The sequence below is a fragment of the Panthera leo genome, chromosome E3, assembly GCF_018350215.1.
Source record: "Panthera leo isolate Ple1 chromosome E3, P.leo_Ple1_pat1.1, whole genome shotgun sequence".
Lineage (NCBI taxonomy): Eukaryota > Metazoa > Chordata > Mammalia > Carnivora > Felidae > Panthera > Panthera leo.
This window is the reverse complement of record NC_056694.1, coordinates 893,121-915,821: the sequence shown is the minus strand read 5'-3', so window position 1 is coordinate 915,821 and position 22,701 is coordinate 893,121. Positions and strand designations below refer to the sequence as shown.

The 22,701-nt window shown below is 46.5% G+C and overlaps 1 protein-coding gene across 2 annotated transcripts in view; it reads right to left on the bottom strand.

The window, feature by feature from the left end:
- UNCX (UNC homeobox) overlaps positions 1–22,701 on the bottom strand; it is a 67,552-nt gene that overhangs the window by 25,663 nt on the left and 19,188 nt on the right. The window contains exon 3 of one of the 2 annotated variants that reach the window (XR_006197751.1): positions 2,420–2,730. The exons of the other annotated variant lie outside the window; for it this stretch is intronic. The gene's annotated coding sequence lies outside the window, so the exon portion shown is untranslated. Of the gene's footprint in view, positions 1–2,419; positions 2,731–22,701 lie in introns of those variants that run through there. 2 annotated transcript variants of the gene reach the window in all.

Genomic DNA, 22,701 nt, shown 5'->3' with positions numbered 1-22,701 from the left:
AAAAACCAATCTTAAAAAGCGACAAAACGGAACTGCTCTGCACAGTGTGCTCTCCCCGTGCCTGTTCGTGTGAGCCTCACGTCACGAGGCTCCTGTCTACGCGGGGCCTCCCTGGAAGCGGGAGATTGGCAGATCGGGAGCCCTGGGGGACAGGCCCACTTTACGTCTTTACCTTAATTGCTTCCATGTGCCATATGTATCCGGAGCGCTGTATAAACAACAACCCAAAACAACAGGAGGAAGACCACACTTCTTATGGGGAACTCCGCGGCAAGTGGGAAAACTGCCAGCAAAACTCAAGAACCGAGTGCTCGGCCTTCCCCGGGGGCTCGAGGCCAAGGAGGCGCCGGGATCCAGCCGGCACGCGCCTCTCCTTGCGCGCCGCACGCCTCCCTGGAGCCGTGAGCCAGGGCGTCGCACCCAGGACCGGCAAGGGCCAGACATCAGAGTCCCCTCCTGGTGGGAGACAGCGAGGGATTAGAAATCGGTGGGGCGAGGGCGTCTTGTGAGATCTTCGAGGCAGACGGTTTCAGTAGGTGGGGAATTTAGAAGGAGATAAGCCCTCTGACCCCAAACTCACCTTCAAAACACGACCTTTCTTTGTCAAAAATGAGTATGTTCCTCGAGTCTACGGACGGAAATATCCAGTGGGTATTTCAGCCTTGGTGGCAGATGTCCTGTGTATTCTGCCTAAGAAGCTGTGGCTGCCCCATAAATATTTATGGACACCGTAATCTCCCCACGTTACAAGGGTTTCTGTGCACATTTTACTACCCTCCAAGGTACTAGAGTTTGGGTTGGACAGCATTTTACCGAAGGGCGTTTCCAGCACTCAGGAAAACCTGCTCTTGCCTCCTTCCTCTCAACGAAGAGCAGTCTATGCTGGGTTTCAGTGGAAACGTTTCAGCCTCTGAAACTCCGAGCAGTCGGGCCAGATGGCCAACAGTGCGGCTGCCTAACACGGCCGTGTTGGTCCGGTGCCCAATCCAAAGGTATCTGGTAGCCTTTCTTTGTTGGTGAGATTTTTATTAAAAAGCTGAGGATTTCCAGCTCCATTCAAATAGGTTGCCAATCTAAGACTGCAGGAAAAATCAAGCTGTTTATACAGTCTCAGTGAATCTTGAACACAATTTAACTCTGCACTTAAACTCCAGCCATTTGTTGAAAGTTATCAGCATCCATTCTCTTCTTTGCAGGTTGTGAGGTCTCTCTCGTATTTTGCTTTGTTGACTTAAGAAATTCATTTAATAGTTCATTGAACAACTTTCTATTGGCTAGCGGACTCGGCAAAGTTTCTGATCATCCATAACTTGCATTTTAGTGGAGAGGAGATGGAAAGTGAAAACAGCGACTCAAACAGAAAGGAAAATATCAAACAGCACAAAGTATGAAGAAAATTACAACAGGGTGTTCGGCCTAGAAAGCGACAGGGTGGCTAGCAAAGCCTCACCAGGAGGTGCGGGGATCTGACCCCTGCGGGAGGGAGGCCACCGAGCTGCACGCCGCTCCCGGCCGAAGAAATAAGCCAGGTGGGTGAGGGGGACGGGCTCAGCGTCCGACCTCAGCGTCCGACCTCAGTGACATGGAAGCAGTCTGCCCGCTGCACCACGCTCTAGGGGCTTTCGGTCCCACCTCGACCATCCCCCGCCTTCACTTTGCGGCCCCACAGGAAGTGCGTCCGGAAGTGGCAACCACTGTCCAAATCCCCTCCACGCGCGTGGATACGCTGACGAGACCCGACGCCGAACCCCAGGTCTGGCCACCAAGCGCGAGGCAGCGGTTTCCTCCCGCTGACGTGACCTTCTTGGGGCAGTCAGTGCACAGGGTCCAACAGCAGACTTTGGGGCCCGACACCTCAGGTGGGATTCTGGCTCAGACTCTTCCTGGACTAGACGCCTTGGCAAGTCACTTGGCCCCTTCCAGGGTGGGCTTCCTTCACTATGAAATCGCGCCGACGACACGGCAGTCCTTGGCGGGGGGGGGGGGGGGGGGGAGGGCTGGACACAGTACAGCACTTAGGGAGAGAGTCAAGCAGTTATTGAACATCTGATAAAAGGTAGGATGGGGCGCCTGGGTGGCGCAGTCGGTTAAGCGTCCGACTTCAGCCAGGTCACGATCTCGCGGTCTGTGGGTTCGAGCCCCGCGTCAGGCTCTGGGCTGATGGCTCGGAGCCTGGAGCCTGTTTCCGATTCTGTGTCTCCCTCTCTCTCTGACCCTCCCCCGTTCATGCTCTGTCTCTCTCTGTCCCAAAAATAAATAAAAAACGTTGAAAAAAAAATTAAAAAAAAAAAAAAGGTAGGAGTCGTCGTTATTAAATGAGTGGGAACATTTATTTTTTATTTATTTTATTTATTGAAAATTTTCAAAGATTTTATTTTTAAGGAATCTCTACACCCAAGCTGGGGCTTGAACTCACAACCCCGAGATCAAGAGCCACACGCTCTATTGCCTGAGCCAGCCAGGCACTTCTCAGTGTGAACATTTAAATGAACAATTTCTCAATCTGAAAAATTCCTTCCGAAAATTTTATTTAATGTCGAGGCCACTTGTCGAGGTTGAATACCTCACTCCATGCACTAGCAAACTCCACAGTGGCTAAGTCCTGGTCCAGATCCACAGGCCAGTGTGGGGCCTTCAGACCTCCAGACAGAGGTGCGATTGGTTTTCCTCAGGAGAGCTGACGCGTTTGAGAACACGTTCCAGGAATTCTGTCTGTTTTTACTGCATTCGCTGCATTCCCAAAACACAAATTAGTGAAACTGACTGGCTAGATAGATTGCAGTGATCTGTTCTACATCCAGTCCGGTTCCTGGAAGACATTGCTAAATTATACAGTCAATCCAAAACAGTGTGATTTTTAAATTTAAAAATCTGGGGTGCCCGTGTGGCTCAGCCAGTTAACTGTCAGACTTTTGGTTTTGTCTGACCATGATCTCACGGTTTGTGGGTTCAAGCCCCACATTGGACTTGGTGCTGACAGCGCAGAGCTTGCTTGGGATTCTCTCTCTCCCTCTCTCTCTCTGCCCCTTCCCTGCTAGAGCTCTCTCTCTCTCTCTCTCTCTCTCTCAGAATAAGTAAACATTAAAAGAAATCTGGGCTGACCATCACAGGGCCACTTGGGCCCTGTCGGCACAGACTCACTTGGCAGAGGGCCTGCATCCAGGCAGAGCGTGTGGATGCTGAGGCCAATGGCTGGCCGACAGTGCCACCCCATGGTACCCAGCTCTGAAATGCTCAGCCCGCTGGCTCTGCAAAGTCCTGCAAAGAAGACTACGCAGAGAACACCACGGAGCTTCTGTGATGCCCACGGGGTGTTGCCCGGACCACAGCAGCTGCTCCCGAGGCACAAACTGGCTGTTTGTCCAATTTACACTTACCTGTGCCCGCGGCACGGTGCCACGCTGAAGCTGGACACTGGCGCCTGAGGCCGCTCACGTCAACCCTGTGAGGCGGCCTTCATTACTATGATCCCTCTTAGACTGACTAGGAAACAGAAGCATCCAAGCTTATATGGCTAGGTGAGGGCACTCAGGATTCAAACTCAAACACGTCTGACACCACAGGCCACATAGTTCCTGGGCAGAGATCCCTGGGGAGGGCCACTGCCTAAGGAAAGCAGGATGCCACCATCAGGCCTTCCAAATATATACACGATATCTGGAAGGGAGATGCCAAGTGGGAAAGCCGACCCGTCCGTCCGTCCGTCTGTCCATCCATCCGTCCGTCTGTCCACCCATCCATCTGTCCAACCAAACGTCGGGCCAACATTTACTAAGCGCCTATACGCCAGGCACCGCTTTATGTACTGGGCCCGTAGTGGCCACGGGAAGGAAATCTGGATGATCCTCAGCGCCGCCCTAGCTTCCTCCTTTTGTCCCTCCGGACTAGAGGTGGCAACGGATTCCTGCCATGTTATGCGGGCTGTCTCCAGATTGCCTCACCCTCTGTGTGAACAACTCCCTACCTTAAATCCCTTGGTTATACACACTTGAAGTTGGGCCTGTTTTGCTGGCTAGAACTTGACTGATATAAAGCCACTGGGAAGTTTTAAACAGGCCAGTGATGTGATCTTATTTCTAGATTTGGTGGCCGTTGTAATGGCAGATGGACTTTACTAGGTAAAAGCGGAAGCAGGAAGCCCAGCGAGGAGGCCGTGAGTCGGGACGGTGGCCTGGACCGGGGAGTCACAGTGATGGCAGAGACGGAGAGCAGCCAACAAGTTCGGGGTACTGTCAACAGGGCACCGGAGGGCAAGTGAGAAAGAGTGAGGAGTCAGTGCCTCTCAGGGGTTGGCCGTGGCAATCAGGCTAACCATTGGCCGAGAGGGGTAAGAACGGGAAATGGCAGCTTTCAGGAGGAAGATTAAGAATTCGGGTTTGGACGTGGCGAGTCGGGGCTGTCGAGGAAGCAGCCGCATATTCGGAGCCACTGACGCCCGAAGGGGAGAGAAGGAAGGCCCCCGGAAGCAATCTTCCCGACTCTGTCTGGAACCAACATGGACCCTCACTGAAATATACATCTGAGCTTTATGGGAAGAATCGATCTTTTCAAAGGGCTCATCCCCTGAGTCACTGTGGGAAAGTTACAGAAGAGCATTCACTGTCTTTCACCAAATACCAAGTGCCCTAAGACCGTAGAGACTTTGGAGGGCATGATGATTCTGTTGAACACTTAGGACTATAAATGTATTTTATTCCATTATAGGTACCCAGAACAATTCTACATGCAGAAAAGACTACTATATGATATGCATATAGTTCTCTTCACTTAAAAATATTTCAAGAAACCACCTTTTAGCTAGACAGAAATAATTTTCTTAAGCTTATTTATTAAATTTAATGTTCAAGCTGAGATGTGGAAGGAAGGCATGATGTGGAACATGGGCAAAGACCGGGGCCCGGGGACTGACATCTGAATGTCTACACCTTTGCCAGCAGCGAAGGTGTAGTAGCAGGCATCCAGGGTCCAAGAAACCGCTATGGGGAAATCCTTAAATTAAACGCATTCATTCATCCGTTAATGCAATTTCCTTTAAACCCAGGACAGCGTTCTCTTCCTTTGATGCAGGAGCACTGTGGTTGAGCCCCCTGCACACCAGCACCTCTCCCGGGGCACAAACAACACCCCATCTAATGGGCCCTCCACCGACGGGGGAGGGAGGTCGGTCTGGGACGGCACAGCTCGCTTTCGAATCAAAGGCCAGCCCGAGCTCCTCAGAGTCCCAGAAACATCTTCTTTCTCCGGCCAACACGCTAACCTGCATCTTTTACGTGGAAGAGAAAGGAACGGGAGCCTTCCTACATTTCTGTAAAATAAGGAGATTTATCCCTTGTGACTTTCAAGACCGAACCGAAGGCATCTTTCCCCATGGTTTTTATGCAAAGTAACACATTCACGCGGTAAAAATATCAAATGTCACCCAAGAGCTCATAATGAGAAGCAGCAGTCCCCTGCCCCCCCGCCAGCCCCCTGAAGTCCCACAATCCCTTACATGCTTCTGTTTACATTTTGGGGGGTTCCTGATCAAAGGGGTCTCACCACTGAACTGGTGTGACCCCACCAAGAGGTCCAATGGCGTCTCCTAACAGTTTTAAGAAGCTATAAAAACCTCGGCACGCTCTGACTCAGCAATTAAGACAAATGCGCCAAGAGATCATTAAAAAACAACTTTTTAAAACCAGATAAAATTCACAGACACAAACCATTCCTCTCCCCGCAAAAGGGAAGTTTTGCACAAACACCCCCAATTTCACTACATAAAACTGAGCCGGGCGGGAATATAGTAGTAAAACTGTTACTGCACTGATGAGTCTCACGATGTGGGCAGCAAGCAAATACATTTCTCGACTTTTCTTCATAATGCTGTGCTCACTAGATAGAAAAAGAAATCTCTGAGGAGGATTCACACCTGAGTGGTGTCTCCAGAAAAGCAGGATTCTGAAATAAACAGTCAAAAACTCCACCAAGTGAGCAAGGTGTTGGTTCGAGAGGGTTTGGGACAGCCACGTGCGATCACACCAAGACACTCTAAATTACCCTTAATTTGGTCGCGGAGAGTATTCGTAACGTAATGTTGAGTGAACAACGAGGGGATCAAAACAGAATCTTGCACTCACCCACACACAATGTTTTTAAGGCAAGGAAATGCTCCGACACATTAACCCTGGGTTTCTCTGGGCAGTGGGACGGTGAGTGCTTTTCATCTTCATTTTCTTCCTTACGCGTCTCCGCATTTCCAAACTCCCTGCGGCTCCCGTGAGCCGCCCCTGCGTCTCCGGGGAGACACAAGACAAGCCCGCCAGCTCCGAGAGGCACCCTGCCGGCTGCACTGTGACCTGACCGACCCCAGCGCCTCTCCTCTCTCACGTCCTTCTACTGCCACCGCCACCACAAAGCGAGCAAACGAACCTAACGGCAACAGCACATTAATCGCAACAAAGCTGGAAATGTTGGCAAAAGTGCCACCCTGAGCGGGCCCTAAAGATACCTGAGACGTAAGGGGTGGCAGCCTGGGCCCGCGACGGAGCTGGACCGGCAGCTGGAAGGAGCGTCCTTGGGTCCGCCACCAGCCCAGCCCGGCAGCCGGGCCTCCGTGCGCACGCGGGCAGCACAGCTGGGCCGCAGGCGGTGGACGCCAGGCGCGCACCAAGGGCCGAGCCTGAAGGACTCGGTCCCGGCCTCCCTTCTCACCTTACCATCTGCGTGGGTGCCCGACAGGGCTGACTCTGAGGAAAGTTTCTTCCTGCTGTTTTTAAATGAAACTGTTCATTGTGAGGCAACTGCAAGAAACACTGCAGAGAGACCCTATACACCAGTTCCTGTCACTTGCAGAGTGACACCTCACAAAACCACAGTGTGGTATCAACCGGGACACTGGCACGTCGACACCGATCCTCCGCCAGCCTGACTCAGTTCTCCCCAATTTTACGTCTGCGCGCTTGTGCACGTGCGCGCACCTCGATGCGTGGGTTTTGTCCGTGCGCGGGTTCGTGTGTCCGTCACCGTGGTCGAGATACGGAACATCCATCACCACAAGGGTCCCTTCTTTCATAACCACACCCACCACCCTCCAATCCCAACCCCGGCAACCTCTCGTCCGTTCCCATTTCTGTAATTTTCCGTTTCGGGAACGTCCTATAAATGGAATCGCATGGTGCGTAACCTTCTGGGATCAGCTGTTCTCACCCAGCGTAATTCTCTGCAGGTCCGTCCAGGCTGCTGTGCGTATCAATAGTTACTTCTGTTTTTTTTATCACTCAGTATTTTGCTTAATGAGATTTTAAAAGAAACTTCATTTATTTATTTTTATGTTTTTGTTTTTGAGAGAGAGCACGAGTGCGGTAGGGGCAAGGAGACAGGGGACAGAGGAGCCGAAGTGGGCTCCGTGCTGACAGCGGTGAGCTGGATTCGGGGCTCAACCTCACAAACCTCGAGATCATGACCTGAGCTGAAGCCGGATGCTCAACCGACTGAGCCACCCAGGCGCCCTTACAAGCAGTTTCAAAGACCACGTGCCACCTTTCAGATGAAGGCAGAGCTGCCCCGCTGGAGCCCGTGGCACCCCAACAGGAGCGAATGTTGCGGATCTCCCAAATCTTAAAAATCCCATAAAATGAGACTCGCCCATCGTGCCTTTCTCGGGAAACTAACTGAATTCTGATTATGCAAAGCTTCAGCTAAACTTATCACCTCTTATTTTACTGCGATTAAATGATCTCTCCCCAAATATACTGAGAGTTACAGACGTCACCTTTATTATTTCTCTTTAAAGTTATTTACACACAGAATATAACTCACATCTCGTTTCTGTTTCTCTTTTCCCCTTGGCGAAAATACCATTCATTTGTCTCCTATAGTGGCTTGTTTTTTATTGTGCTACTGCTGTAATATATGATCTTTAGTTTATTAGTTTATGCCTTATATTAAATTATGTCCATATAAGATTTGTAAGAAAAATGGCTTTTCATTTTACTTGGGAACTTGGGTGGACTTAATTTTGGGAAGTTGATCTTCAAAAAGAAAATTAGTCCGAAAGGCAGAGTGTCAGAGGGAAAAATGAAGGACCTTTGAGGCTGCAAACCAGAGGCCCCAGGAACACCTGGCCTCACCCTCCGCAAAGATTTGGGGTGCCCGGGGACATTGTTTCCCTCAAGGTATGAGGGCGTGGCCAGGGCAGCTCCAGAGAAGGGCTGTCAGTCGTAGGGACCCACTGGGGAGGATCGGGCATGGACCCAAGGCCCACAGGGACTCGGACCCCGGAGCACCCTGCCGGGCCCCTGACCCCCTCCCAGCTTCTGTTCACGCAGTATCTTCTCCGCAGCTACAGGTGCAGCCAGTCACTGCCCTGCCTCTGGCCGGGAGCCTCTGTTCAGATTCTCACTTGGTCCCACTCTGCACCCCGGGACTTGGAAGCTAACTGCCTCTGCCCCCTGGGGTGGGGTCCCTTGAGGTCCCACCCAGCTTGCAGACTGGCTGTGCGTGACCCAGGTGCACTTCTCATCCAGTCTGCTCTGCTGGGGGCTGAGGGTTAGATGGGAGGAGTCAAGGCCCCTCCCCACTGACAAGGCTGGGGATAGCCAGGCCGGCCACACTGCCAATACAGTGTCACCTCGGTGAGCGGCCACCACGACGACAGGTGTTCCCATCAGTGTTGCGTGGCAAGTAAGTGAACCGTGACGGTCACACACAGTGGAACACCACGCAACGATGCGACAACAAACCGCACTGTATGAGACCACACAGATGAATGTCAGAGGTGTAGCCCTGAGGGAGAGGAGTCAGGCTCCAAGTGCGTGTGCTGACGAGCCCATTCAGTGAAGTCCAGAGCAGACGGCACTGGCTGACGGTGACGGAGGTCAGAACATGGCTGCCTCTGGGGTGGAACCCACTGGTGGAAAACCACCGGAGGAGGCTTTCGGGGCTGCAGACACTCAGTATGCTCGGGGAGGGATTACATGGATGTACACATATGTTAGAATTCAGTAAGCTGCATGTTTAAGAGTTGTGTACTTCACCGCATATAACTTACACACTTAAATTTCAAATAGTTCCAGGGGCCTCACACCTACAGGAATCGTAAAGACAAGAGGAAATGAGGACAAACGGTTTCTTTATCCTACAAGAGGGGTCTCGGGGAATCTCGCTCAGGTTTTCCTGTGATGTTCTCATTTAACAGGGTCTTGGGTTTGCGCGCCAAAAGCCTGTAGGCAATAGCTTTGTGGGATCCCCTTCCTCACTGGCTGGGGGGCAGGTGATGAGCGCGACCGGAGAGCCCCGTGAGGCCCCCCGCGGAAGACCTGGGACTCACGCCCCCGCGGCTGCCAGTGTGAGGCAGGCTTGGCCACAGAGAGGCTCCTAGGCACCAAGTGCCAGGACAAATGGGTGCTTATTAGCCTTTTTGAGGAGGATCCTGGGCTACAGCACGGGGTCTGGAGCTAAAATCAAAGCAACTGGAGAAGCTTCAAACAAATAGAGCTTTCTGGAAAGAGGACGCGGGGCTTCCCTCAGACGCCGCGTACTGAGCTAACTTCTGTGCCTCTGCAAATACCACACGTGGCAGTCACTCCCCTTCATGCCACCAGACAGCCACGTGAAGGCAAGGCCACGGGCCCCAGAGCAAGCAGGATAAGCATGCGTCAGATTGGAGAGCAGAGCCAGAGAGTGATCTTGTGTGGCGAGTCCCCTCCCAGCTGACTCCGCGTGGAAAGGGTTCCATGTGTCCGCAAACAGCTGAATAGCGAACGTGGTCCTTCACACAGAAGAGTATTACTCAGCCGCAAAAAGGAGCGGCGTGCTGAGCTGTGCTACAGTGCGGATGGGCCTTGACATTATTACGCTCAGTGAGAGAAATCAGATGCAAAAGACACATCTTGTGTGATTCCACGTAGTGAAATGTCCAGAAGAGGCAAACTCGTGGAGGCAACAGGCAGATTAGTGGTAGCCAGGGGTTCCAGGGAGCAGAAGTGAGGAGTAACTGCTTCATGGGTACGGGGCCTTCTCTCGGGGCGATGGAAATATTTTGGAACTTGATAGAGGTCACGGTTGTACAACACTATCATATACGAAATGCCATTGAGTCGTTGACTTTAAAATGGTGTATCTGTGTTATGTGAATTTCACCTCCATGTAAAAAAACCGCTTTGTAAAAATCTTTGCAGTTTGTAGCCGTTTGTTCTTTCACGGAATCCGCCCATTCTTTGTCCTTCTGATCCACACCTGTGCACTTTGCCTGTGCCAGACCCGTGCCAGGAGCAGGCCCTGCGGGGCTGAGCAAGAACTCCAGGCTCCTGCCCTCCAGGAGCCTACAGGCCAGCACGGTGATTCTCAAGCTGTTAAGATTTACAAAATACAGAGACCTGGGTCGTAACCCGGAGATTCGGGTTCATTAGGCTGAGGTGGGGCCCTGGCACCGCTACGTTTTAAACACCCACAGGTAATTCTGACAACCAGCCGGATCCGGAAGGGGTTCAAACAACCTTGAACCTGGCCCATAAAAAGCCTGACCGCGGGCTTGGAAACATCCTCAGCAAAAGCAGGCATGCTGAACCCTGAGGAGGAGGTTAAGCGCTGAGCTTCACGCACAGGAAGGGCAGGCGCGGCTGAGGCCCTCAGCCCTCTGGGGTCTGGTCCGTCCAGTCTGGATCGGTGTCATGCTGGCCTCTTACCGCTTGGTGGCAGGAGTAAAATGGGTTTGACTTCCCGGTGTGCTGGCTAGGAGATTTGGATCTACTTCCCCAGTGTCTTCAGGGAGCAGGTACAACGGAAAGTCAACTGTAGTAGAAGGAACCGAGGAATGCGTATCTCGGAGAACAAGTAGTTTAGTCCTTAAGACTTAGCAGGCCTCATGTCTACTTCCGAAGCAGTGATGTGGCCCTGTGTCGGACACTGCACGTGGTGCTCTAAATCTGGGAAGATTCACAAAGCAGGCAACGTCTGAGCTGAGTTGACCAAAAGACGCCTGCAGAACCACACGGCAAGGTGGGAAAAAACAGAGTGAGACAGAAATGAAGGGCTGCTACGTGCTACATGAACATCACGCCGAGCGAGAGGACTCGGCCACAAAAGCACGCACACCGTATGTGTCCACTCACACGTGTCCACAGGCAGAAAGTGGATCCGTGGTTGCCGGGGGCTGGGGGGCCTGGCGGTGACAGGTGGTGACCGCTGGTGGGTAGGGGTTCTCTGTCTGAGATCTTCACAATGTGCTGCAGTTAGACAGCAGTGATGGTGGCACAGCCTCGTGAATATATAGGAAAATCCCTGAATTACACACTCCACGTGAGTGGGATGCATGGCTTGTGACTTACGTCTCAATAAAGCGATTATAAACGAGGGGTGCCTGGGTGGCTCAGTCAGTTAAGCGTCCGACTTCGGCTTAGGTCATGATCTCGCGGTCCATGAGTTCAAGTCCCATGTCAGGCTCTGTGCGGACAGTTCTGAGCCTGGAGCCTGCTTCGGATTCTGTGTGTGTCTCTCTCTCAAAAATAAACATTAAAAAAAGCTATTATAAACAAATACTTATTGAGCATTTCCGCGTGCCAGGGTGTGCCCCGACTAAGGCAGAAGCACATCCAGTGCATGAGACGAAGAAGTAAGGAGATTGTATGTTACACCGTAAGAGACACTAGAGGTAACATAAGAGGGCACAGGCAGTACTTGCACCGGCAGGGATCACAGGGAGGTCAAGGAAGGTTGGCCTCGCTGAGAAGACAGCTTTCTATTTTAATTTATTTTTAATTTTTTAAAGTTTGTTTGTTTATTTATTTATTTATTTATTTACTTACTTACTTACTTACTTATTGAGAGAGCACGGGCAAGCAGGGGAGGGGCAGAGACAGAGGGAGAGGAAAATCCCAAGCAGGCTTCACACTGTCAGGGCAGAGCCCAATGCTGGGCTCGATCGATCTCACAAACTGCGAGATCATGATCTGAGCTGAGATCAAGAGTTGGACACTTAACCAGCTGAGCCGCCCAGGAGCCCCAGAGAAGACAGCCTTTTTTTAAGAATTGTGGTAAAATACACATTACATAAAATTTACCATCTCAACTATTTTTTGGTGTAAAGCTCAGTAGTATTGTATACATTCCTAATGTTATACAACCGCCACCACCATCCACCTCCAGAACTCTTTCTGGAAGGTGAAACTGAAATGACACCCATTAAACCGTACCCTCCTCCCCCTCCCCGGCCTCTGGCAACCATTCTACTCTCTGTCCACGATTCTGACTACTCTGGGTACTTACAGGTACTCATGTAAGTGGAATCCTACAGTGTTTGTCTTTTTATGACCGGCTTATTTCACATAGCAAAATGTCCTCTAGAGTCATCCATGTTGTAGCTGGTGTCAGAACTTCCTTTTTAAGGCTGAAAGATATTCCATTGTATGGCTGTACCACATTTCGTTCATCTATTCATGGGACACTTGGGTAACTTCCACCTTTTGGTTATCGTGAATGACGCTGTAAATAATCTCCTTTGCCCAAATAAATAAACAAATTAAGTTTATGCATTAACGTAATCTCAACACCAAACATGGGGCTCGAACTCACAATCCTGAGATCACGACCTGCATGCCCTAGCGAATGAGTCAGCCAGGGGCCCCTAATTTCTTTTTTAAAAAAATAGTAGTCATCCTGGGGCGCCTGGGTGGCTCAGTGGGTTAAGCGTCCAACTTCGACTCAGGGCATGATCTTGCAGTCCACGAGTTCGAGCCCCGCATTGGGCTCTGTGCTGACAGCTCAGAGCCTGGAGCCTGCTTCAGATTCTGTGTTGCCCTCTCTCTCTGCCTCTCCCCCACCTCTCAAAAATAAACAACCATTTAAAAAATTAGATTTAAAAAATAGTAGTCATCCTAACAGGTGTCAGGTCGTATCTCCTTGTGGTTTTGATGCACATCTCCCTGATGATGAGTGATGTTGAGCATCTTCTCGTGTGCTTATGGGCCATTTGTGTATCTTTTTTGGAGAAATGTCTATTCAAAGTTCTTTGCCCATTTTTAAATGAGGTTGTTTGTTTTTTTTATTGTTGACTTTTAGAAATTCTATCTGTTCTGGATGTTAATCCCTCATCACATATATTTTCTGTGGGTTGCCTTTTTGCTCTGTTAATAGTCTCTTTTGAAGCACAAAAATTTTAATTCCCATGAAGTCTAATTTCTCTATTGTTCTTTTGTTGCCTGTGCTTTTTGGTGTCACATCCAAGAATTCATCACCAAACTCAATGTTGTGAAGTTCTGACCCTAAGTTTTCTTCTAAGAGTTTAAGGGTTTTTAAGAATGTTTATTTCTTTATTTTTGAGAGAGAGTAAACTGGGGAGGAGCAGAGACAGAGGGAGACAGAAATCCCAAGTGGGCTCTGTGGTCTCAGTGCAGAGCCTGATGTGAGGCTCAAACTCACAAACTGTGAGATGATGACCTGAGATGAAACCAAGAGTCGGACGCTTAACTGATTGAGCCCCCAGGCGGCCTCTTCGAAGAGTTTTATCGTGTTGGGCCTTCCATTCCAATCTCTGATCCACTTGGAGTGACTTTTTGTTTTTTTTTTTTTTTATTTTTTTATTTTTTTTAATTTTTTTTTTTTAACGTTTATTTATTTTTGAGACAGAGAGAGACAGAGCATGAACAGGGGAGGAGCAGAGAGAGAGGGAGACACAGAATCTGAAACAGGCTCCAGGCTCCGAGCTGTCAGCACAGAGCCCGACGCGGGGCTCGAACCCACGGACCGTGAGATCATGACCTGAGCCGAAGTCGGATGCTTAACCAGCCAAGCCACCCAGGCGCCCCTTGGAGTGACTTTTTGTACATGAGAGTCCAACTTCATTCTTTTGAATATGGACGTCCAGTGTCCCCAGCACCATTTCTTGAAAAGACTTTCCTTTCCTCACTGAATGGTCTTGATGACCTCGTCAAACATCATTTGACCATATGTGTGAGACTATTTCTGGGCTATTCTCCATTCTATCCTGTTGCTCTGTGTGACACTTTATGCCACTACACACTATGTTGAGGACTGTAGCTTTGTAACGAGTTTTGAAACCAGGAAGTATGAGTTCTCCAGCTTTGTTCTTTTTCAAGATTGCTTTGGCTATTTGGGGTCCCGTGAGATTGCATGTTAACTTTAGAATGTGTTTTTCCAGGGGCGCCTGGGTGGCGCAGTCGGTTAAGCGTCCGACTTCAGCCAGGTCATGATCTCGCGGTCCGTGAGTTCGAGCCCCGCGTCAGGCTCTGGGCTGATGGCTCGGAGCCTGGAGCCTGTTTCCGATTCTGTGTCTCCCTCTCTCTGCCCCTCCCCCGTTCATGCTCTGTCTCTCTCTGTCCCAAAAATAAAAAAAAAAAAACAAAAAAAAAAACGTAGAATGTGTTTTTCCATTTTTGCAGAAAATGTCATGGAGATCGTAAAAAGGATTACACTGACTCTTTAGATCACTTTGGATAGTACTGACAGCTTAACAACTTTTAACTCTTCCAACTTATGAACATAGGCTGTACTTCTGTTTGTGTCCTCCTTAATTTCTTTCAGCAATATTTTGTAGTTTTCATTGTATGTCTTTTATCCCTTTGATTAATTTCTAAATATTTTATTATTCTGATGCTATTATAAGTGGAATTGTTTTTGTCATTTCCTTTTCAGATTATTCACGGTTGGTGTATGGAAATGCAACTGATTTTTGTGTGCTGACTCTGCATCCTGCTATTTTGCTGAATTCACTTATTATAACTTTTTTTTTGGTGGAGTCTTTAGGATTTACTACATATAAAATCGCATCATCTGCAAACAGAAGTAATTGTACTTCTTTCTTTCCAATTTGGATGCCTGTTTCTTTTTCTTGTCTAATTGCTATGACAAGAACTTCCAGTATATTTTTAACAGAAGCAGCAAAAGTGGACATCCTTGCCTTGTTCCAGATCTTAGAGGAAAAGCTTTCAGTCTTTTAGTGTTGAGTACAATGTTTGCTGTGGGTTTTTCACATATGACTTTTATTATATCATATCATTAGATAGTTTTCTTCTATTCCTAGTTTGTCGAGTTTTTTATCATGAAAGAGTGTTGAGGTTGTTGTATGTTGTTTTTGTTTTTTTTTTTTTTTTTTGCCTTTTTGCATCAATTGAGATGATCATGTTTTGTTTTGTTTTTTCTTCGTTCTGTAAATGTGATGACTTACGCTGATTGATTTTTGTATGTTGAATCATCCTTACATTCCAGGAATAAATTCCTCTTGGTCATGGCCTCTAATCCTTATAATGTTTTGCTGAATTTGGTTTGCTAGTATTTTGTTGAGGATTTTTCCATCAGTGGTCATAAGGGATATTAGATGCATCGTTTTCCTTTCTTGCAGTGTCTTTGGCTTTGATATCAGAGCAATGTCGGCCTCATTAGATGAGTTAGGTAGGAAGTGTTCCCTCCTCTTTAAATGTTTGCAAAAGTTTAAGAAGAATTGGTGTTAATTCTTCTTTAATGCTTGGTAGAATTCACCAGTGAAGCCATTTGGTCCTGATTTTTTACTTATTGGAACATTTTTGAATAGTTGATTCACACTCCTTACTAGTTATAGTCCTGTTCAGATTTTCTATTTCTTCATGATTTATTCTTGGTAGATTTTGTGTTTTGAGGAATTTGTCCATTTCATCTAGGTTATTTAATTTGTTGTTAATAAGTTCTTTCTTATAATCCATTCATTTCTGTAGAATTGATAATGTCCCTACTTTCATTTGTGATTTTTCTAACTCGAGTCTTCTCTATTTTTTCCTTAATCCATACAGCTAAAGTTTTGTCAACTTCGTTGATCTTTCTGCATTGATTTGCCTCTATTTTTTAATATTCTTTTATTTATCTCTGCTCTAATTTTTATTATTTCCTTCCTTTTGCTAGCTTTGGGTTTAGTTTGTTTTTCTTTTTCTAATTCCTGAAATTGTAAAGTTAGATCATCAGTTTGAGATCCCTTTTTAAAAAATGTAAGTGTGTATGGCTATACATTTCCCCCTTAACACTGGTTTTACTGCATCCCGCAAGTTTTGGTATGTGTGTTTTCATTTTCATTTGTTTCTAAGTATTTTCTAATTCCCTTTGTGTTTCTTTTTTGATTCACTGGTTCTTTAAGAGTGTGTGTTTAATTTACACAAATCTGTAAATTTTCCAGTTTACTTCTGTTGTTGATTTCTAATCTCATTCTGTTGTGGGTGAAGATTCTTTGTATCTTTTAAAATCTATTGAGACTTGGAGTGCCTGGGGGGCTCAATTAGGCGTCCGACTTTTGCTCCTGGCTCAGGTCACGATCTCATGGTTTGTGGGACTGAGCTCGCATTGGGCTCTGTGCTGTGAGGAGCCTGCTTGCGAATCTCTCCTTCTCTCTCTGCCCCTCCCCCGCTTACCCACATGCATGAGCTCTCTTTCTCTCTCTGTCAAAAGAAATAAAATTTAAAGAAAAAAAAATAAAATAAAATCTATTGAGACTTAATTTGTGGTCCAACATATGATCTATCCTATAAAATGTCCCATATGTGCTTGAAAAGAATGTGTATGCTGTTGATATTAGACCGGCCCATACATGTGTGTTAGATGTTGTCGATGTATGGTATTAAGTCTTCTATTTCCTTACATATGATCTGTCTGATTGTTTTATCCATTATTTAGAATGGGGTGTTGCAGCCTCCAACTTTTAGAACTATTTCTCCCTTCGATTCTGTCAGTATTTGCCTCATACATTTTCAGTCTGTTAGTAGGTGTATAAATGTTTATCACTGTTGTATCTTTTTGTTTGAACCTTTATATATAATGCCCTTATTTGTCCCTCACAACCGTTTTGGATTTAAAGTCCATTCTTGTCTGTATCAGTAGAGTCACCGCTGCTCTCATTTGGTCAGCATTTAAATGGGTATCTTTTTCTGTCCTTTCGCTTTCCGTCTATTTTTGCCTTTGGATCTAAAGTGAGTCTCTTATAGATAGCATATAGTTGGATCATGTGTTTTTATCCATTCTGCCAACCTCTGCAACCTCTGTCTTGTAATGGGAGTTTAATACATTTACATTAAGTATAATTACTGATGGGGGGAACTTTCTTCTGTCATTTTGCTATTTGTATTCTATATGTCTCCTAGCTTTTCTGTCTCTCGTGACATACATTAGTCTTCTGTGTTTAGTTTTGTTGTTGTTGTTGTTTTGTAGTTAAACCTTTAAATCCTTTCTCATTTCCTTTTGTGTATGTTCTATACCTATTTCCTTTGTGGCTACCAGGAGGATTACATTTAACATCCTGAAATTATAACACTCATTTAAATTTCCACCAGCCAACAAAACCTCTATGTTTTTTAGGGCTCTGTCCCCACCCTTTAGGGTCACTGATATCACAAAATTATATCTTTACACATTATGTACCCCCATGTGTAAAAATTCTTTTACAAACACTAGTCTCTTAAAACATGTAGAAACAAAAAGACTTACAAACTGTTATTATGATAATACTAGCATTTATAATTGCCCACTTACTACCTTTAATGAGATATATTTCTTCACGTGGTTTGGAATTACTTCCTAGTGGTGTCTTTCCTTTCACCTTGCACAATTATGTTGAACATTTCTTGCCATGCAGGTCTAGTGGAAATGCACTCCCTCAGCTTTTATTTATCTGGAAATGTCTTGATTCCTCCTCTGCTCTGTTTTTTTTCTTAATTTTTATTGATTTATTTTGAGAGAGAGAAAGAGTACAAGCACGAGCAGTGGAGGAGCAGAGAGACAGAGAAAGAGAGGGAGAGAGAGAATCCCAATAAGCTCTGTGCTGTCAGCATGGAGCCCAATGTGGAGCTCAATCTCGTGAACTGTGAGATCGTGACCTGAGCCAAAATCAAGAGTTGGACGCTCAACCAACTGAACCACCCAGGCGCCGCTCTCCCTTGCTCTTTGAAGGACAGTTTTACTGAAAATGAACTTCTTGGCTGACAGTTCTTTCACTTTGGATATCCTAAGATAATAAAACATTAATTGTGGTCAATTCCCCACTGTCTTCTGCCTCCTAAGTTTCTGATGAGAAATATGCTTACTGAGAATCCCTTGTATGTGATGAGTCACTTCTCTCTTGCTGTTTTCAAGATTCTCTGTCTTAGGGCTTTTCAGAATTTGAGTATGTGTCCCAGTGTGGGTCTCCATGAGTTCATCTTACTTGGAACTTATTGACCTTCTTGGATATTTATATTCTTGTCTTTCATCACATTTGGGAAGTTTTTAGCCATTATTTCCTCAAAGATTTTTCCTGATCCTTTCTCTCTCTTTCTTCTAGATCTCCCATAAGGTATATGTCGGTCTTTTGTGTTGTCCAACAGGTTCCTTAGGCTCCATTTGCTTTTCTTTAATCTTTTTATGTTCTGTTCCTTAAACTGAATGCTTCTATTGTTTTATCTTCTAGTTTGCTGATTCTTTCTTTTGTCTGCTCAAATCTACCTTTGAGTCCCTCTGGTGAATTTTTCATTTCAGTTATTGTGTTTTCAGCTCCAGAATTTCTTTCTATCTCTTTATTGATATTTCCATTTTGTTCATACATCATTTTCCTGATTTTTCTCAAGGTCTTCCTTTAGTTTTTGAGCATATTGAAGACGGTTGTTTTAAAGTCTTTGTCTAGTATACCTGCCATCAGGGCTTTTTCAGGAATACTTTCTATTGAATTTTCCTTTGAATTGGCCATATTTCCCTGTTTCTATGTATGCTTTGTGATTTTTTTTGTTGAAAACTAGACATTTAAATCTAATAATGTTGTAACTCTGGAAATCAGAATCTTCCCCTTCCCCCAAGGTTTACTGTTTTTGGTTATTTGATGGGTTTTTTCTATTGCAGCCTGTCTCTGCACCAAAGATCATCCTTAAACTCTTCTCAGGTCTTTTCTGAGCCTGGGCCTTTCCGTGGGCATGCACAGTCACTTTCTAACTTTCCCTTGTACATAAAATTGATTTGAAGGTCTTAGTCTCTAATGTCTGGCTTCCTTCCAGAGTAAGAAATGAAGGAGAAGGGGAAGCGCGTCAGCCCTTTAAATCCTGTCGAAGTCACTTCAGGTAGTAGGGGAAGGGCTTGCCACAATGGGGGAAGTGCAACAACAATGGCTGCCCTCATTTTTTGCACCTCTGTGATCTGAAGCAGCACTTAGCAATCAGGGGGAAGACCCTCAATATTTGGTGGATATTCACTCTGGCTCCCACAAGCCGCATGCCAGCTGCTCCAGAAACCCATGCACAGGTGACTGACACTGGTCTTGGGGTAGGGGTGGGTAGCTGCTACTGTGCTAAGAGTTGAAATTGACCAAGATCAAGTGCAATTTCCTATCTAAGGCTTCCCCTGAAAGTTGGAAGCCTTCAATAGACTCCAGAGTTCCAAAATAGGTACATCAGACAGATTTTGCCAGTGCAACCGTTGCTTAGGAGGGGAAACTGATTCCTGATGGTTTCTGCTTTGCCATCTTCCCAGAATCCTCCAGGATGATAACTTTTTGAACGACTGTTTGAAGGATGTGAAGGAGTTGGCCATGTGGACACCTGAGAGAAAAGCCTTCTAGGTAGAGGGAACAGCAAATGCAAAGGCTCAAGGTGGGGGTTGCAGGTTCAGCTGCATGGTTCACTTTGTAAATGTTATTGAATTTTTCACTTCAAATTCTAATTACTCATGGATGGTATATAGGAAAAACAATTAACTTCTGTATATTCACCTTGCATCCTGTGACTTTGCTATAATTGCTGTTAGTTCCAGGATGTTTGTTTCTTTGTTTATTCCATTGATTCTTTGGGATTTTCTATAATCATGTCATCTGTAAACAAAGACAGTTTTATTTCTTCCTTCTCAAACCGTATACTTTATTTCCTTTTCCTGTCTTATTGCATTAGCTAGGACTTTCAGCATGATGTCAAATGGGACTGATGAGGGGGGACGTTCTCATCTTGCTTCCAATCACGGTTCACTCAGGTGATATTCATTTTTTCTATGACTCTCCACTCCTGGGAGAGCTGGGCCACCTGACCATACTGATTTGGAGATCTGGATCTGTTCCTGGGCCCCCTGTTTCCTAATAGGAGCCACAGAACACTGGATTTGTAGGTCACAGGACCTGCCATGACACCTGTCTTCTTGGCAGCATTGCCCTAATGTCCTCACTTAGGGACTCCCGTCCACCTGCTGAGTATCATATTTCCTGAAAACTCAGATCCCTAGTGGCTGACTCCATTCTCGCCTAGAACCACAGTGCTGCCTCCTTCTACCTCACCCCTGCTTGCTGGGATCTTCGTATGCCCCTGGATGAAGGTTTTCATTGCCCATCAACGGGTTCTGTCTGCTCAGACAGAACCGCTGGCCATCAATGGGATCTGTCTGCTCAGGAGACATTCATCAGTTGTCTCTCCAAAGGACCTCATCCTTGGGCAAGGCTTCAACAAGGACTCTACAAAACCGGTTATCCTTCATGGAAAGAAGTCCTTGCTCTTTCCAGTTTAAAGAAAAGGTAAGGAAAGTCATTTTAACAATACATACGAGTCATTCCTCACTGCTCAGACTTCCTGTTTGAATAGGTGCTGGCGAGACAAGATTAATCCAGCTGTTCACGCACACAGTGCCCAACAGCCAAGCCCTCTCTCTGCGCCCGGCTCCACACACGGCATGGGGGATCGTTAACAAACACTCTGCTTTTGCTACCAGTGTAGCTGGAATGAGCATGTGCGTGAATATGCGGTGCTTTGGAAATGCAGGGTTTCTTTTCACATCTTCTTCCACGTCTTACCTTCAGAATAAATCTTTAAGTAGAGCATTATCAAATTCTTCACAGATGCAGGCTACACAAAGCATTCTCATTGTCTGTCATAAATATAATATCTTTTAAAATCTCCAACACAACTTCTGGGCATGTTCCCTCTCATAAATCTAGGCTGCCTGTCTCAGATCACATTTTGCTTTTCAAGCAATTTTACAGCTAAATCCTCCCACATAATTTGTAATAGTTTCTTTACAAAGGACATGAAGCTAGCTATGATCCTTTACTGACTTATGTAGCATTTACCACTTTCCTGTTTTTAGAATCCTTATCCCTTTCAAGTGGAATTCTAAAAATATCAGTTAAGCCGCCAACTAATTTCTAATCCTTACTTCTATTAATATTGGCAGAAGGGCAGTTCATCTCCTAGCCTTTGTCCTTCCTTGATTAAGCCATTCTAATCTTTTCCTGACAATTTGATTGGTGACAATATGACCAAGCCCGACTGGAACACCAGGCAAGCGGGGACTCTTGCCTACAGAGGTCCTGAGACCAGCTAAGCTACAGGAAGCCCTGCAGTAACTCTTCTCTATTTTTCCCTTCCTACCCATTCTTTCTTTGGGTAAGAAACCACGGCTCCTATCCTAAATGCTGGGCTAATATTTTAAAATTTAGATTAATTTCAAATGTTCGCCATCAGCAACCTTCATGGTGCTGAGGTGGTCCTCCAGATTTTGTTAACAGCTTAAACGGCCTTCTAGCAGTGAGGTCACCTGGGCAGACCACGCTACCTCAAGCTTCCCTTGAGTGGAGAAGTGGAGAAGACTTGTGCGATGAGTGACCCTTCTGCTGAGAATCCAAAGGACTGCGTGGTGGACAGTGGGACGCCCCGTCTGGAGTGCTGCCCGACGGGCGCTCATTCCCCCAGCTGTATCTCTCTCCAAGGGAGCTTCCCTGGAATAGGGGAACCTTCTCACCCAAAGTTGCACTTCTTGAGGGAGCCTGCGCTAGCTATCTAGTTGATGCAGGGCTACTCTGGCCCAGGCCCTTTGCCTCAACTTGGGACTACCACGAAAGGACATGCCAGCTCCAGACTCCTAGCATGCACTCTGCTGCAACTACACTGCACTTCCCCTTCACCCTCTGCCCTACCCTACTTCCCTCGTGCCCTTATGGGTGTCGTTCATTAAGCTCCTGCAGCCGCTCTCTGCCTCAGAGTCCCTTCCCAGGAAATGACAGTTGGTATCGAGAGTAAGCACAGGAATCACTCCAATATGGGGCCTTTAAGCTGGATCGCCTGCCAGCTGGCAGTGAGGCTGGTGACGAGGACCCTGCCCTGGAGGTCACAGGTTGAGCTCTGATAGTCCTTGGCACAGGTAGGGAAACCACTGTTAAAGCTGTTAGTGCTATCCGACTGCAAGACTTACTATAAAGCTACAGGAGCCATGGCAGCCTGGTGTCAGCTAAAAAGCTAAAGAAGAGACATACAGATCAATGGTACAGAACAAAGAACCCGGGGATAGACCACACAAATACAGTCAACTTCTCTCTGACAAAGGAGCAAAGGCAATTTAATGGAAGAATAGTTTCCTCAGCATATGGTACAGGAATAATCGGATATCTACGTGCAAAAAAATGAATCTAGACACAGACTTCACACCTTTAACAAGAATTTACACAAACTGGCTCATAACTTAAGGCCACCTGGTTGTAAAACCCAAAAGTATAAAACTTCTAGAAGAAAATATGAGAAAATCTAGGTGACCTCGGGTTGGGCAATAAATTCTTAAATACAACACCAAAACCATAATCAGTGAAGAAAGACATTGAGGAACTGGACTTTATGAAAATTAAAAGCTTCTGCTCTGTGAAAATCATGCTAAGAGAATGAAAAGACAAACAGACTGGGAGAAAATATTCACAATATAAGTGATAAAGGGCTTGCATCCAAAATATACAAAGAAGTCTTGGGGCGCCTGGGTGGCTCA